This window comes from Aegilops tauschii, chromosome 3, assembly GCF_002575655.3.
Source record: "Aegilops tauschii subsp. strangulata cultivar AL8/78 chromosome 3, Aet v6.0, whole genome shotgun sequence".
NCBI lineage: Eukaryota > Viridiplantae > Streptophyta > Magnoliopsida > Poales > Poaceae > Aegilops > Aegilops tauschii.
In genome coordinates this window covers 120,671,745-120,689,040 of record NC_053037.3, presented here as the reverse complement: position 1 = coordinate 120,689,040, position 17,296 = coordinate 120,671,745, and the positions used below count along the sequence as shown (strand labels likewise).

Below are 17,296 nucleotides of genomic sequence, written 5' to 3'. Positions count from 1 at the left end.
TGTGTGCGATGCAATAATCGTAAACAATGGTGTAAAAAACCATCAAAAAAGGTGCAAAACATTTGCGATGATGGATGCATCAAGCACGGTTCAGATTTTAGTTGCGTGTGCGATGCAGGGCATACGGTTCAGTTCAATTAACTGTTTGTGATGAGGAGGAACAAAAGAAATGGGCAGCCAGATGAAGGTGTGTGTGATATACAGCATACGGTTCACTCGGATGAACTGTTTGTGATTAGGCAACACAAAAGAAACGGTCTGCCAGATCAAGGTGTGTGCGATATACGGCATGCGGTTCACTCGGATGAACTGTTTGTGTTGAGACAAGAGAACAGAAATGGTTCAATATAACAAGATGTGTGTGATACGCGACAAATAGGTCCGTAATCAGAAATGTGTGCGAAGACCGATAATAATATAGACGATTGCTGCAAATAAGACGTGTGTGTTGTGCGATGGGATTGCATACAGAACAACAACATATATATATATATATATATATATATATATATATATATATATATATATATATATATATATATATATATATATATGGATTGACTATTCGTCACCCTGGGTGAGGAATAGTTATTCTTCACCCCCTCTATTTTACCATAAATGCACCGTAATTTTATGTTCCGTAAGTTTTGTCTTATTTCCGACGTAAAAAGAGACCGCAAGAAAATATATAATCGTCGTCAAAAATATTTTTTGTTATGTAAAATTACAAACGTAAAAACATAGTGTAAAATACACATAAGCTGTGAATTTTCTTGTCTTATGACCTATATTTTTATTTTCTTCTGCCAAATTTTACATGGTGAATCAATAGGAATGTAACTATTTGAATTCCGAACGTAATTTAATTATGAAATGATCGTAAGATTACCTCGGGTGAAGAATAACTTATTCTGCACCCTGGGTGATGAATAGTTTATATATATATATATATATATATATATATATATATATATAGACACACACACACACTTATATGGACATGGTTGCATAACCAAATTAAACATCCACTTACATAGGTGGCTACTACAACCATGGCATTTGCACACACCAAAGTAAACTATTACATGCATAATTACATAGGTGGCTACTACACACATGGCATTTCCACACACCAAAGTAAACTATATATTACAAGCATGATTAACTAGGATAAACGATCATCTGATCATCATCTACTTCTTGTGATGCTTGCTCTGGTTGTGGCTCGATCCGGCCTCCTCGATCTCCGTAACAAGGCACTTCCTCATGTCAACGATCTGCCTATGCATCTCGAAGCGTGTGTACACGTTCTTGGCCACGAACCTGAGGTGAGGTTCATCAAGTTGCCGCATCCAGGCCCCGTGCCAGGATACGGGACGTGTTCTGTGGGCATCCTGCTTCATCTCTTTGCAGTATGGTTCAATGATGGCCGAGGCGAGTTCAACCAGGGAGTCCTTCTTCGTGCTGCCCCAGACCCTGTAGTGCTCACGGATTTTGACAAGGTTCTTGCAGGCCAAGACCGTAACCCTGAGCACTATTACATCGTCGATGGTTTTCACCGTGGCGAACTTGTAGTTAGTGCTGTTGACAAACCTGGTGAAACGGTCGCAAGGCTCTGTGGCCATGCAGTAGTGGTAGATGAGGACATGATGGCGCACGCACAACTGGGCAACGACAACCTTCTGATCTATGTTGGGACGGTCAGCGATGTACTGGAGGTCGATGCCGACCACCTTGTATTTGTCTCAAGCAAGCAACTGCTCAACGGTGTTGATGTAGTCGTCCACCACGGTCGGGTCGATGGTGTACACCACCGAGAGATCCATCTCCCTCGCGTGGGTCTCCACTTTATGCTCGCCGAACTCCATTGGAGCACTGCTAGACATCCCCTCTCTATGTGTCGTCGTGGGTGTGCTTGTTGTGTTTTGGGGCGCGATCGAAAGGTTGAAGGAGACTAAGGTTATAATGGCCGCAGGAATTAAAGGGGAAGCCGAACGGCCTGGAATATCAGCAGGCCCTATTGGTAGTTCTAATTTGCAGCGCGTAAATCCATCATGCCGCACGTAACTGCATCGTGTGGCAACGCGCACGGTGCAACCGCATGCATATGGGGCCCCCGACGTGATCGTGCGCACGCCCAACAGCTGGCAGAGCGCGCGGAGGGACGCGAGAAGAGCGCTCCGCGATCGCCTCAATGGCGGGCAACCATATATATGCATATAGCAGTTGAACACGCAAGAAAAAGCTATCCACAAGCCAAGCGCACCGACAGACGCGAGCAGAGCGCGCCGACGAACACGAGTAGAGCGCGCCGCGGTGCCTAACGGCTAGCACCGCGCGCTGCGGCGCCTAACGGCAAGCAGAGCTTGTCGAGGGATGCAAACAGAGGCTAGCACAGTGATACATGGCAAATAAGACGAACTATGCGAGCGATGTCGGAGACATCAAGCACGAATCATATTAGAGTTGCGTGTGCGATACATGGCATACAGTTGATCCATCTGAGCTGTTTCTGATGAAATAAGCCGTGTGTGTTGTGAGTAAACGCTTGCTGGTATGTAACCTTAAATTTAACCAAAAAAGTGTTAATGCATGTTACAAAAATTGTATAACTGGAAACTATGTTTAAATACGAATCCAACGATATAATCTTTGGCGACATGCATTCGTATTTTATTAGTTAAATCCTACTTATAAACAAGGATGGGGGTATAGTAGGTAATTAAATTGCAAACTTTTTTGTATAAATCGTATGTCTACGTGTCCTTTCGTCCTCCTCTCGCACATCTTGTCACCCCGCTGCCGCAGACGGCTTACAACGCAAGCTTGCGCAGCGCGCGGGGGCGTTCTTTTGGCCAAACGGTGGCTCGAAGTGGCGCCAATGAATCGTCGGTGAGCCCGTTCCCGTGCAAACCTCGCAGGTTCCCGCGCAAGCTTCCCACCCGACTTGGATAAATCCCCCAAAATCCCAATGCTTACCGACCTGCTATATAAACCCTCACGGCTGGCGAGTCTTGCTCGCATTTTCCCCTCCCTTCCTGTAGCTTATCTCGTCTGCTTCTCCCACAATCGCCAATGGCACCGGTCCATCCTCGTCGCTCAGCCACTCCGCCGTCATCGGAGGACAGCTCCAGCTGGGAGGCTACACCGCGACAGCGGTGCAGTCCCCGACGTAGTGTAGTGCGCGTGTCGTCCTTGTTGGGTGTGCGCGAAACACCCACCACATGCTCCGCCGCCGGTGCCCGTCGGCAGCTGTTGCCAGCCGCCGTTGCCGCCACAGCACCGTCGAAAGCCAGGGCCGTAGTAGTAGTAGTAGTAGTAGTAGTAGTAGTAGTAGTAGTAGTAGTAGTAGTAGTAGTAGTAGTAGTAGTAGTAGTAGTAGTAGTAGTAGTAGTAAGACTAGTTAGGGGCTATTTTGTTCAGTTCATCTGACTATAGATGTGGTGGAACTGTACAACATACTTGAAATTAGCTAGTATATATAGTTGAACTAGCTATTTCAGTACGTGGTTGGCAACAATTGGGGAAAAGTTTGGTCGGTTCAGCTGTCGATTTGAACTGTTTGTATAAATTAAGAACGACTTCTTAATCTATGAATGAAAACTAGGCTTAATTAATGAATTTGCAAAAATTAGATAGTCTTAGTGATTTTTAGCTGCATATTTTGACAAATCGCAGTGTTACATGGATTGACAAATGGCAATGTTACTAGATTAACAAATGTTAGTCTTTCCAGTTTGACAAATGGCAACATACCCAATATGACAGATGCAAATCTTACCAAATTGTTTGTATGTGGTTGCACACGGGTCATCCAAAACAACCGTTTGCGTTGAAGGGATGCACAAATCCTGCGCTGCGAATTTTCCCTCGACTTAAGGGGGAAGACCATAGCTCTCACTTTGCATACGGGTGTTCTATCTAAAACGTTTGCGATCAAGAGCTGCACAAATCCTGCTCAGCACATTTTCTCTTGGCTTCCTAGGGAAGCTATCGGTTTGCATGCGGGTGTTCTAACTAAAACGATTGCGATCAAGAGTTGCACAAATCCTGCTCGGCACATTTTCCCTTGGCTTCCTGGGGAAGTTGTCGGTTTGCATACGGGTGTTCTAACTAAAACGTTTGCGATGAGTGTTTTATATTTAAAAACCATATTAAACTACGGCTTGGGTGCCATTAATGTACAGGATGCAAGCAAGGCGGGCGGCCATGGAAGTCAAAGGGCTCGCTTCCCGGTGAGTCTGCGCGGCGTACAGCTCGCACGCTTCCCGTTGAGCCTCCGCATTGGAGTACAGCTCGCACGCCTCCTGTTTAGCACTCAAGCACCTGTCGGCACGGCACCTCCTAGCCATTAAAAGAGTGAGTCGTGGTGTCACGTGAATGGTTAATAGAACGCACACAATTTAAATTATACAAAACGTTTGAGATGTTACAGTGGCAGCTATTTGTTTCAAAATGCCTTTGTTGGCTGTTATTCGAGTGTGCCTTCTCTCAAAATGGACACGAAAAATACCACAGCATGTTGGTTGCCATTCCATGATAGCATGCCAAGTTTCATGAATTCCAGACGAGTTTTGGATGTACTAGAATTTAAAAACAAAGTATCTCAACGTTTTGCCGGCAATCAACAGTGCCTTGGTGTTTGAAATTCATTCTCATTTCTTGCACGGGACCTAAGCATGCACCCAAGGACACAGATTTGATTTTTCAACAAATTGATATGCACTAGAGCATGTGCATGTAGTTCAAATTTGAATTATGCACATAAAATGCCTAGAAAACCCAGTTAATGTATAAAAATGTCCAAATGAACCCCGAAAGATTCCAAAATTTAACACAACACTCTTGTTGTTCTATGTTGACACTAGAAAATTTTGAAAGCAATAAGAGGCAACAGATATCATTTCATCCCCAAAGGTGGCACGTTCCCTACCGAAACCATCACGCTTGTTGTGAGAAGCTCTGGTTTGTGAGAAGCTTATAGCCAAACCTGCCCCAAATGGGACAATTTTTTACCATAGCATGTTGATGCCGCTCCATGATAGCATGCCAAGTTTCATGAATTTCAGATGATTTTTGGATTTACTAGAATTTAAAAACCAAGTATCTAAATGTTTGCGGCCCAGTGATGGTGGCAGGGTGTTTGACATTCATTCCCATTTCTTGCATGGGACCTAAGCATGCAACCAAGGACACAGATTTGATTTTTCAACCAATTTATATGCACCGAAGAATGTGCATGTAGTTCAAATTTGAATTATGCACACAAAATGCCTAGAAAACCAAGTTAATGTATAAAATGTCCAAATGAACCTCGAAAGATTCCAAAATTTAACACAACACTCCTGTTGTACTATGCTGACACTAGAATTTTTTTTGAAAGCAATAGGAGGCAACGGATATCGATTCGTCCCCAAAGGTGGCACGTTCCCTACAGAAACCATCACGCTTGTTGTGAGAAGCTCTGCTTTGTGAGAAGCTTATACCCAAACCTGCCCCAAATGGGACAATTTTTTTACCACGGCATGTTGATGCCGCTCCATGATAGCATGCCAAGTTTCATGAATTTCAGATGAGTTTTGGATTTACTAGAATTTAAAAACCAGGTATCTCAATGTTTGTGGCCCAGTGACGGTGGCAGCGTGTTTGACATTCATTCCCATTTCTTGCATGGGACCTAAGCATGCAACCAAGGACACAGATTTGATTTTTCAACCAATTTATATGCACTGGAGCATGTGCATGTAGTTCAAATTTGAATTATGCACATAAAATGCCTAGAAAACCCAGTTAATGTATAAAAATGTCCAAATGAACCCCAAAAGATTCCAAAATTTAACACAACACTCCTGTTGTCCTATGTTGACATTAGAAATTTTTTGAAAGCAATAAGAGACAACGGATATCGTTTCGTCCCCAAAGGTGGCACGTTCCATACCGAAACCATCACGCTTGTTGTGAGAAGCTCTGGTTTGTGAGAAGCTTATACCCAAACCTGCCCCAAATGGGACAAAAAAATTACCACGGCATGTTGATGCCGCTCCATGATAGCATGCGAAGTTTCATGAATTTTAGACGAGTTTTGGATTTACTAGAATTTAAAAACCAGGTATCTCAATGTTTGCGGCCCAGTGATGGTGGCAGGGTGTTAACATTCAATCCCATTTCTTGCATGGGACCTAAGCATGCAACCAAGGACACATATTTGATTTTTCAACCCGTTTATATGCACTGGAGCATCTGCGTGTAGTTCAAATTTGAATTATGCACCTGAAATGCCTACAAAACCAAGTTAATGTATAAAAACGTCCAAACGAACCCTGAATAATTCCAATTTGTTTGACGACACACCTATAGTTGCATGTTCACTGCAGATAAAAGCTCTAGCAATTCAAACACCATCCTTTGCAACTGTGACCCCATTATGTAATTCAAATCAAGAAGAAAAATCAAGTAGATCGCACACGGTTTATTATCACCAACCGTGTGAGATGCATCACAGAATATCTTGGAGCGCCGTCGGAGTATAGTACGCATACGGCTTACGCGAGAAGGTGCTACGGCTACAGTCCACAGCCAGCGTGTCAAGCACACTAGCTCGCTCCCCAAATATCATTTCATTGTTCAATCGTCGCCGGTGAAAGATGGAGACGTGGACCCGCGTCGTGAGGGCAACTTCGGTGACCCACTCCCGCAAGAGCGCGGCCGCAGCCGCCAGGCACATGCTAACAAGCTTCGTGAGGGCGACCGCAAATCTGCGTTCGGGCGGCCAAGGCAGCCCAAACGCCCGTTGTTGCTTCTCAGGCAGTGGCAGCAACATCTGCCTCGGGGATAGCAACTGGCGAGAGCGGCACATCAGCTGTCCGTTCCACAGCGGCAGCCTTAGCTCTGATGGAGGCCGCCCACGACCATGTTGAGGCCGCCCACGCCCAGCTCGTGGTGGTCACCGCACAAATCGAGCGAAGCTTCTCCGACAACGGTCGGCAACCCACGGCCGAAGAGTTGGCAATCGCCGAGAGCGTTCGAGCAGCCATCCGTTCCTGCGCGGCATACCTTGCCACGACGGAGCCCGCCAAAGCCCAGATCGCGGCCGCCCACTCCCAGCTCGTGGCGGCCTATTCCAAAGAGATGGCGGATGCGGATGGCGAGATGCTTGCCGAGTATGGTGCGATAGATGCCATGGAGCCCCTTCCCCAAGAGACCGTTGGGAGCGAGCTAGACATGGAGGCAGCGGCGGAGATCGACGAGCACCAGTCGTAGTAGTACTCTTTGTTTTGTTTAATTAAGAGTGCCGGTCTTTAATTTGTTAGAGTAATGTTTAGGTCAGCTAGGTTTGTTTAATTGCTGAACTTGCTCCATTAAGAAGTGTGGGTGTGCTGTAGTCTCCTTTGTGTACCCAAATTATGCAATCACGTGGATAACCACTGTAACCAGGGAAATTCTAACCAAAATTTTTGACGTTCAAACTCATCACACACAGGTTAAGCTATCTGAATCGTTTGTGATGTTCACATATCGTACACAATTCTGAATAAGGGACCGTGTCTGGTGACACTTTGCGCGCTATTTTTTTCGCTGAAGCGATTCCATTTCCAGCTTTCGTGGAAATATCTACCTCCCCGCCCTCCCCCTTACCAAAAACCACATTTCCCCTGTTTCCACCTTCCTTTCCAAGTTGAAACCTTCACTCCTTGCTTGCAGCGCCGCCTCCTCGCCAGCGACCCTCCTTCACGCTGCTCGGCCTCGTCTATCCAGGCAGGTAATCCATACCCGACCCCCATCCTCCTCCTCCTTCCACATCCCACATGCCCCGACCACCGGCGCGACACCTTCCATTCAAATCACCGACCCCTCCACCAAATAAGCGCCGCCCTAAGCCATGGTGCACGCAGTATAGCCAGGAGCTCAAGGAGCATTTGGCAGCGGAGAAGCAAATCGCGACCGTACGCGCGGATGAGGTCGTGATGGCTGCCATTCGTGCCGACCCCCAGATCTTGGAGGAGCACCTCGCCGTCGAGGCCACCATCGACGCCTCGCGCGCCAACGACACGACGCGGTTGGCTGCTTTAAACGATAGTTCGTGGCGTTTTCTCGACCCACCCTTTTAACTGTTTGGTTAATTAGTTATCGTGTTCAGTTAACTGTTTGGTTCAATTCTGCAAATGTGATGTTCAATTCTTCAGGGTGCAAATTTGTATTGTCTTCTATGTGAGAAATAAATTGAATTTTTCTTTACAAAATACATGAGAAACAAATACAATTGCTATATTTCCAAGTTGTCAAGCATGCTTGGTTTGGTTAACTGTCTGATCTTCCAGTATGTTATACATTGTGTAATATGGTGCTCAGTTAACATTTGGTTCATTTGTTGTGGTGTTTAGTTAACTGTTTGGTTAAATTCTGCAATGCGATGTTCAATTGTTGTGGGTGCATTCTGTTATTGTATACCATGTGAGGAATAAATTGAATTTGGCTGTACTAAATACATGAGAAACAAATACAATTGCTATATTTCCAAGTTGTTAAGCATGCTTGGTTTGGTTAACTGTCTGATCTTCTATTAGAAGTATGTTATATTATGCAATGTGGTGCTCAGTTAATGGTTGTGGTGTTTAGTTAACAGCTTGGTTCAATTCTGCAATGCGATGTCCAATTGTCGTGGGTAGAATTTTGTATTATTGTGCATGTGAGGAATAAATCGAATTTGGCTGCACTTAATACATGATAAACATATATAAGTGCTATATTTCCTAGTTCTTGATCATGCTTGGTTTGGATAAATGGGTTTTCCATGTGGCTTGAATTAATGTGATGAATCTGCAATGTGCTTATTTTTCATCAACATATTTTACTGATAGCATGCGAACCCTCACTTAACCTGATGACTAACTACCTTATATGTGTTGCAGGGAAACAATGAGAAGCACTGAGGTTTACAATCGAGGTTTGCACATGCATGGTCCTTTGTCTAATAGCACATTATTGTGCTATTGCAGGAACCATTCTAATATTTAGGTTTTTAACAATTTGGTCTTGCACATGTAGGTCCTGCTGTCAGAGGTTTTGACCCACTGTTCTACCCTTTTTGCATATGGGGAAATGAGTTGTCTATGAATATCAGTCAAGTCAAGAAACTCAGAAAGATTGTTAGAATAAAGAAATTAGCGACAAAAAACAACAAGATCTTTGTCTGCACAATGAAGAAGACATCAGTTCACTACAGGATGGTACTAACTATTGGACCTTGCCTTTTTTATTACTTTGCCCCATTTCCAATATAGAGAAGATATTTATGCACATCCTTGTTTTCATGCCTTTCCAAAGTAGTTCACTGATAATTACCTCTCAAACCACCTGTATGGTCAGGAGGTGAGGAAGGTATTCATACAACACACACAGTTCAATATTAAAGTGTTCCTGAAGAGGACGAAGGATGGACGGTCAATCATCCACAAGCACTGGCCTAAAGTTGCAACGACCTTCAACATCAACGAAGGCTCAATATTCGCCTTCTGCTTCAGCAGTTCTCCAGATGAGACACATCTGTCTATGTACCGTCTATGATGCTAATTTCGAAAGGTTATAGATGTTGCATGTGAAACTTGGTGCTAGTGCAGTTGAGTAATGGGGTAGCTGAGTGTTGAAGCTATATGATGTTGTACTCTGATGTATTTCAATTATGAAAATGAAATATATTGTGTGCTTAATATGAAATGTCAATTAGATTAATAAATAGATTATTATTAATAGGATAATTATCCAGCTAATTGGGTTTTTCTATTGCAAACGATTATTGAGAAAACACCGTGGGCGATGACCTCAGGCAACGCACACAATTTTTAGGAATAAACAGTGTTAGATTAATGAACAATCACGCACGACATCCTCTTGAAAACTGTTTGTGTTAGGCCACCTGGTGCAAACGTTTACCACATAAAAACTATGTGTGATGGACAGCATTTTCCACACAGTTTCTTCTACGCACCGTGTGTGATGCATTCAATAACGCAAACGATAAAATTGTTAATACCGTGTGCAACGGAAACGCTATCACAAACGATTTAACGGAGAAAATTGTGTGTGATGTACCTGCGAACAGAAACGTTTTCCTTGGAGCGACTGTGTGGGATGTATATACAAATGGAAACGTTTAGCGGGGACTGACTGTGTGGGATGTACTTACGACCGGAAATGATTTTGTCTGTATAATTGTATTTTTTTAGCACTACTGTACGTATAACCGTATTTGGTCGCTCGCCGATCGCACACGACCTCATTTTGCCGAGCGTGAGTGCCAGGAGGGCATATCCCCGACGGTTTCTAGGTCGTGTGGGAAGGACCCCCCTATCGCCCACACTCACTAGGCGATGGTTCCAAATGTCGTCGTGAAAAGGGTTAAAACCGTTTGTATAGCACCTCGTTGTACGAGTGATATAAGCATTTCCCTAGTGGTGTAGTAGTACTAAGTAGGAGTGGATTGGTATATCCATTCATTAAATTGTTAGAGCCAGACAGGCAGCATGATCGATCGATCCACTTGATTAATGTCCAGTTCAGTGTTACTGGACGGTGGAGTCATAATAATTAAGGCCATATGTGTTATAGTTAATCTAAGTGGACAGAGTCAATGTTGTCAGTCTGTCTAGGACAAAAATGCGTTGGAGAAAATATAGGCTCCCAATTGCATGTAAGGATGTAGTTGGAGTTGTAACTAGGAAAAAAATGGACTGGACCTCAGTTGTGTGTTGATGATGGACTTGCAACTGGGACAAGAAAAAATATGAGCCCCCAATTGCATATCAGGGATGAAGCTGCAACTAGGGAAAAAATCGACCCCCACTTACGTGTCGAGGATGGACCTGCAACTGATGAAAAAATGGGCTGGCCCCCCAGTTGTGTATCCATGATAGAGTTGCAACTAGGACAAGATCACAAGAATGGTCGAGTGCCACAGTTGCGTACATAAGGTGGACTTGCACCTAGGATAATATAGGCGTGCACCCAATTGAATGCCAGGGGTATAATTGGACTTGCATCTAGTACAAAAATGGATTGGAAACCAGTTGCACGTCGTTGGTGGACTTGCAACTGGAACAAGAAAAAATGCGAGCCCCCCAATTGCATGTCGGGGGTGTAGTTCCAACTGGGACAAAAATGGGCTGGGCCCAGTTGCATATCCATGGTAGATTTGCAACTAGGACAAGATTGGTCGAGTGTCGAGTCCCACAGTTGCGTTCAAAGGGTGGACTTGTGGCTATGATAAAAAAGACGGGCACCCAATTGAATGTCAGGGGGTTAGTTGGACTTGCAACCGAGACAAGGAAAAATGTGAGCCCCCCCCCCCCCCCCCGCCCAAATTGCATGTCGGGGTGTAGTTGCAATTGGGAAAAATAGTCGCCCCCCCCCCCCCCCCCAAAGTTGCATGTTGAAGATGGATTTGCAACTGGGACAAAAATGGGTCAGACCCCAGTTGCATATCAAGGGAGGGGTTGCAACTAAGAAAAGAATGTTCAGGACTGCATTTGCGTACCAAGATAAAAAAAAAAGGCGGGCTCTCGATTAAATGTTAGAGGTTTAATTCGACTCGCAAATAGGACAAAAATGAGTTGGGCCCAGTTACATGTGGACGATGAACTTGCAGTTGGAACAAAAAAAGGCGGGCTCCCGGTTGCATGTCGGGGGTGGTGCTGCAACTGGGACAAAAATGCCCTCGCCCAGTTGTGTGTTCAAGATGGACTTGCAAATGGGACAAGAATGGTTCAGCCCCCCGGTTGTGAGTCGAGGGTGGACATGCAATTGGGACAAAAAAAAAGTTCTAGCTCAGTTGCGACTCGAGGGTGGACTTGCAACTGTGACAAAAAAAAGTCGAGCCCAGTTGCGACTAAAGGGTGGACTTGCAATATGACGAAAAAAAGTCGAGCCTAGTTGCGACTCAAGGTGGACTTGTACCTGGGACGAAAAAAATTGACCCCCATTTGCGACTCAAGAGTGGACTTGCAGCTGGCACAAAAAAATGCCCAATTGCGAGTCCATGATGGACTTGCAACTAAGACAAAAAAATATATCGAGACCAGTTGCGAATCGAGAGAAAAAATGTCAGCCCCTAAATTGCGAGTCGGTGATGGACCTACAACTTGAAAAAAATGATTTGAAAAATGTTAAACAATAAAAAAGAAATAACAAAATTTGAAAAATGTTTGAAATTAAAAACAAAAACAAAAAAATGAAAGAAAACATAATGAAAACAGAAAAAGAAAAAGAAAGAAAATAAAATCAAAATGTGCTCATCCATATGCAAACATAAAACTCACATAAAAGGCTACTTGCCTTTTAGTTCACCGGCCCATGACATTGCGCTGAATAAACAAAGAACGGAACCAGACCCGCAAAAAAAAGGAACCAGCAATAAACGGGGAGCAACTAGTTAACGAGCGCTCCTTCGGGAGCTTCGCAACGATCAGCGCCACTTGGCGCGCTCTCAGCCATTCGCCATGTGTCGCGCTCTGGACGCTCCCTTCGGATATTTTATTTTTTTTCCGCACGCGTTTTCGGCTTTTTAAATGGTTTTTTTGGGTTTTTTTCGACGTTTTGGTTTTCCTCCGGTCTTTCTTAGATTTTTGATCAAAACAAAAATTCGAAAAAAAAACCGCGAAAAAACGCGTTTTCTTTTTTTCCCTTTCGCGAAAGTCACGGTTTTTCTTCCGCGAGAGGCACGGTTGTGCTTTAGCGAGAGTCACGGCCGTGCCTTTCGGAAAAGAAAAAAACGCGTTTTCTGTTTTTTTCGCGAGAGTCACGGTTCCGCTTCCGCGAGAGGCACGGTTGTGCTTTCGCGAGAGTCACGGCCGTGCCTCTCGGAAAGGGAAAAACAAAGCGCGTTTTCTGTTTTTTTTTCCGTGAGAGTCACGGTTTTGCTTCCACGAGAGGCACGGTTGTGCTTACGCGAAAGTCACGGCCGTGCCTCTCGGAAAGTGAAAAAAATACGCGTTTTCTGTTTTTTTTCTTTCGCGAGAGTCATGGTTTTGCTTTCGCGGGAGGCACGGTTGTGCTTTCGCGAAAGTCACGGCCGTGCCTCTCGGAAACGGAAAAAAAAACGCGTTTTCTGTTTTTTCCTTTCACGAGAGTCACGGTTTTGCTTCCACGAGAGGCGCGGTTGTGATTTCGTGAGAGGCACGGGCGTGCCTCTTTCGGAAAGGGAAAAAAACCGTGCTCCCGGTTCGGTTTTTTCGCCCAGTTTTTTTCGTGAAAAAAAGTTCGTCAAAACCTATCAACATGGGATCTAGTTTTGAAGATCTCGACGCGAGGAATCCAATGATGAAAACGATTCAAGATTTGGACGCACGGTTAAAGAGCTAAAACGTTTTGAATAAACAGATCTATGAAAAAAAAGGGAAAACTCCCAGATTGTGACAAGTGACGCGCTGCATGTGCGCCACTTGTCGCGACCTGGGAAAGTGGAATGTTCTTTGCAACGAGTATTTCTTAATTAGTGATTTCGCAATAAACCAGAAGAGAAACGCACGGCCCATGTGGCACACGAAAAATCACGTGGACGGGCTGCAGGAGTAGAATCGCGAACGGCAGCGAGAAAACGCTACAACGCGTGCCCAGTACAACGTATTGCACGAATCTAATAGCAATTGATCGGATGGTAGAGAACTTAGATGCGCAATACCTATTTCTCATCGGAGTACATGTGATTTAGTAAAACTGATTTTATTTCGCTAAAAAATAATCCGTTAATCTTTCCCGAATCCCTAAACCGACCGCCGCCTTCGCCGCCAGGGAACCCCCGGCGTTGCGATGGCGTCGCCTGAGAAGCGATTCTGCCGCGGATCAGGGGAAACAGTGGGTTCGTCTCACACCGCCCGCTACCCCAGCCCTTGGACGAAGGATCTCCATGATACGCTGGAGGAGGTGGAGGCAGTCGAACTCGAACCCCATAGCCAGCCGGCGCGCATGGTCGCCGGTGCGTATAATGTGCCCACCCCTTTACTTCCACGCTCCATGGGGAAGGTTTCGGATGGATCTTGTTTGGTTTGATCAATTACGTTGATGTAATTGCACATATTCAGATCCTGGTCAGATTGCCTGGCATGCCCTGGACCTCAAGTTCCCACGGGAGCAGAGCGAATCAGACTGGAGCGACTGGAGCGACGGCGATGACCGAGTGATTGACGGGGAGAAGAAAGATTGCCCAGGTACCTACCTATTTGTACCGCTAGATTAAATTTCCACGAAATTTCAACCATGAATAAGTTAACTTCCCGGGATTCCACACTAATTCTTCAGGGAATGAGATAGTCGATAGGCATGATGATGACGATAACTGCAATGGCCAAGTCGTTTACGAGGACAAAAAAACAAACACGAAGATAATCTGCCCAGATATCTAATTCTCTATTCTGTTGAAGACAAAACTCGAGATCATCTGCCGATCTATGACACAATGATTCTCCAGGTAAGCTCTATCCTCAGAGCAAAGCAGAGGAAATTGAGCTGGAATGGATTGAGAGGTACTGCAAGCAGATGGGAGATTACTCGAAACTGTTTGATGCCATTCTGGCCCGGGAGGACCACGACGATTCTACTACCTTGCCTCCTTTTCCTATGAAACTGCTCCCTCCCACAACATCTCTATGCTTCATGGACGGCGGGTACTGCTACCACAGTCTTTACAAGACCCATGATACTTCTACCAGTAAGTGCCACTCATTCCTAGTAATCTGTTTTTGTGCTGTCTGCTTAACAACTCACTCTGGTTCCTAATATATATTTGCAGCTCCATCAACTCTTGGATATCGCACACCACAACAGATGCTACAGTTCTTTTCGATGCGTTTATCAAGCTCTGGGCTCTCCTATCCCATTAGTGTGTATGGAATACTTGCTGTTCGCGACGACTTGGACCAGCGACGGAATTATCTCTTTAACTGTCCTAGAGATACTGCTGTAGAGATTGTGAATCAGGTAAATAAAGCTTGCATTGTTTACAAAATTGCTGGACGCTGACCTATGATGTTCAACAGCTCAACTCTATTGATATTTTATGTCAGTCATCTAAGTTGATTTGTTTTGGATCTATTTATTATTTGCCTGGTTCCATTAAATGATCTGTGAGATGAGCTGCATTTTTTGTAAAAATAAATAATCAATAGCAAGCATTTGCGCTGTTAAGAAGCACTGCCATTTAACAGATCACATTAGTTTTTATATGATGTGCGTACTAATACATGTACATACAAATCGTCATCTGGTTAATATACTTCAGTTTAGCACTTTATCTATTTCTTTTCACAAGTCATGAGTTGACTGCTTGTGTGCATTAAGATAGTTATAACTTTAATCAGCAAGATACTAGGCGTCTGTGGTTACTAATTGTGATTTTCCCTGTCTTAAACTTTTGGGAACGAGACATGGTAATAATATGGTTATAACTTAAACCAGCAAGCTTTTTGTGTATGATAGCGAGGTACCCATTCTTTTGGGACTGAGAGAGGGGTTATAATGTGTGTGAATATTTTGTACCCATTATTCTTTAAGCTGCCGAGATGAATGGGGTCAAAGGGATAAAATGACATTTAAGTCACATGCTTGCTTCCTTTCACCCAATATTTGATTTAGACGAACACGCATGTCTTGTGTGAGTTCTGTTGGTACAGTACTAATGTATATCTTTGAAGGTTGATGTAGCTTGTTGGGTTCTAATAAGATATCAAATTGCAGGAATCCTTTGACTTGCCTCTTTGTAGCCCGTGTCGAGGAATATATGTACTGGACGAGGCACTACTAGAAGTTGATCTCTGGGTAAAGAAGGAAGGGAATGGATCAGCTGACAAGCATATACTTTCTGCATATGCTGAGATTGAAGTCCGTGTAAATTTTGATATTATGCTGGTGGTCGGATTCCTGGTGTTGATTGCAACTTGGACCTGACATACATGATCATTGCACGAAGTATTGAGGCGGTAGTACAAGTCTATGCAGAGGTTGACCATCCTCATCACGTGAAGTTCACTGCTTTAAGCAATGGCTATGACGATGAGATTGTGCTGTTTGATGACAAGATATCTGGGAGTGTGAAACTGTTCCAACATATTGTCGCGGTTAAGAGAAATGAAAATTTGGATGTTCTTCTAAGAGTCGATGAATCGCTGTTTCAGTGGACTTTTCATGATGAGTATGTTGGACCCGTCAGTTCTCCCGATGACTCAATCCTTCAGTATGGCCAGTTTTTTGTGAGGGTGCTTTTTGCTCCAAAGAACTCTGCATGAAGCCCACCGCCGGCCTCCTGCAAACTGCGATTAAGTGAAGACTCAGTTCTTCAGCTTGGCCAGTTTCTTGTGAGGCTGCTCCAAAGAACTCCACATGAAGACCATCGCCGGCATCCTTACAAACTGCGGTTTAAGTGAAGGGCTGAAGGTGTCCTGTGCCTTCTACTTAGTATAGCATTATAGTCCAGTGTGTTAAGTTGAACCGCTGTAAACCTCAACATGCTCAATGCGTGCATATTCTCTGCCTGCCTGCTATTGTGTTTTTGACTTGTATCATCCAGTGGTCGTGATGCTGTCGTTGAAACCTTGGCATGCACAATTTGCCAATTTGGTCAGCACAAAGTGCGTTTTGATGTTGGTATGAGACAGGCAAAGTGAAGGCTGAAGGTGTCCTATGCTGTTCTAGACTTCTACTACTTAGTACTAGTAGTTTTAACCGCTGTAAACGTGATCATGCTCTAAGTTCTGTGGATGCATATTCTTTGCTTGCTTGCTATTTTGTTTTTGACTTGTACTCCCTCTGTAAACTAATATAAGAGCGTTTAGATCACTATTTTAATATTCTAAACGCTCTTATATTAGTTTACGGAGGGAGTAATATGTAATATTTTTATTCTAATTTTGATACATCATCCCGTGATTGGCGATGCCGTCGTTGAAACTTAGGCATATGCACCACTCGCCAATTTGGTAAGCGCAAAGTGGGTTTTGACGTTGGTATGGGATAGGCAAGAACCTACTTTTGCCGACCTAGTTTAGCATGTCAAACCGAGATTCCAAATTAGGGTATCTCCAATGCCGTTCATCAAATCGGACAACCTAAACGTTTGCGGGCACGTCCAGACATGCAACCCTATGCAGCAAATGTCTGCTCTCTTTTTTAACAAGTTACTATAGGGTAAAACACCCCATGGCTCTTCATTTTATTGCAAACAATAAGCTACGATATGCACATGACCCAAGGCCAAAGAAACAGAAAAAGGAAATATTTACAGGCATTACATTCTGCTCTCTTTTTGCTTACC

At 44.2% G+C, this 17,296-nt stretch overlaps 1 pseudogene; it reads left to right on the top strand.

The window, feature by feature from the left end:
* Positions 1-13,705: 13,705 nt before the first annotated feature.
* LOC109739131 (uncharacterized) lies at positions 13,706-16,711 on the top strand (annotated as a pseudogene).
* The last annotated feature ends 585 nt before the right edge of the window (positions 16,712-17,296 follow it).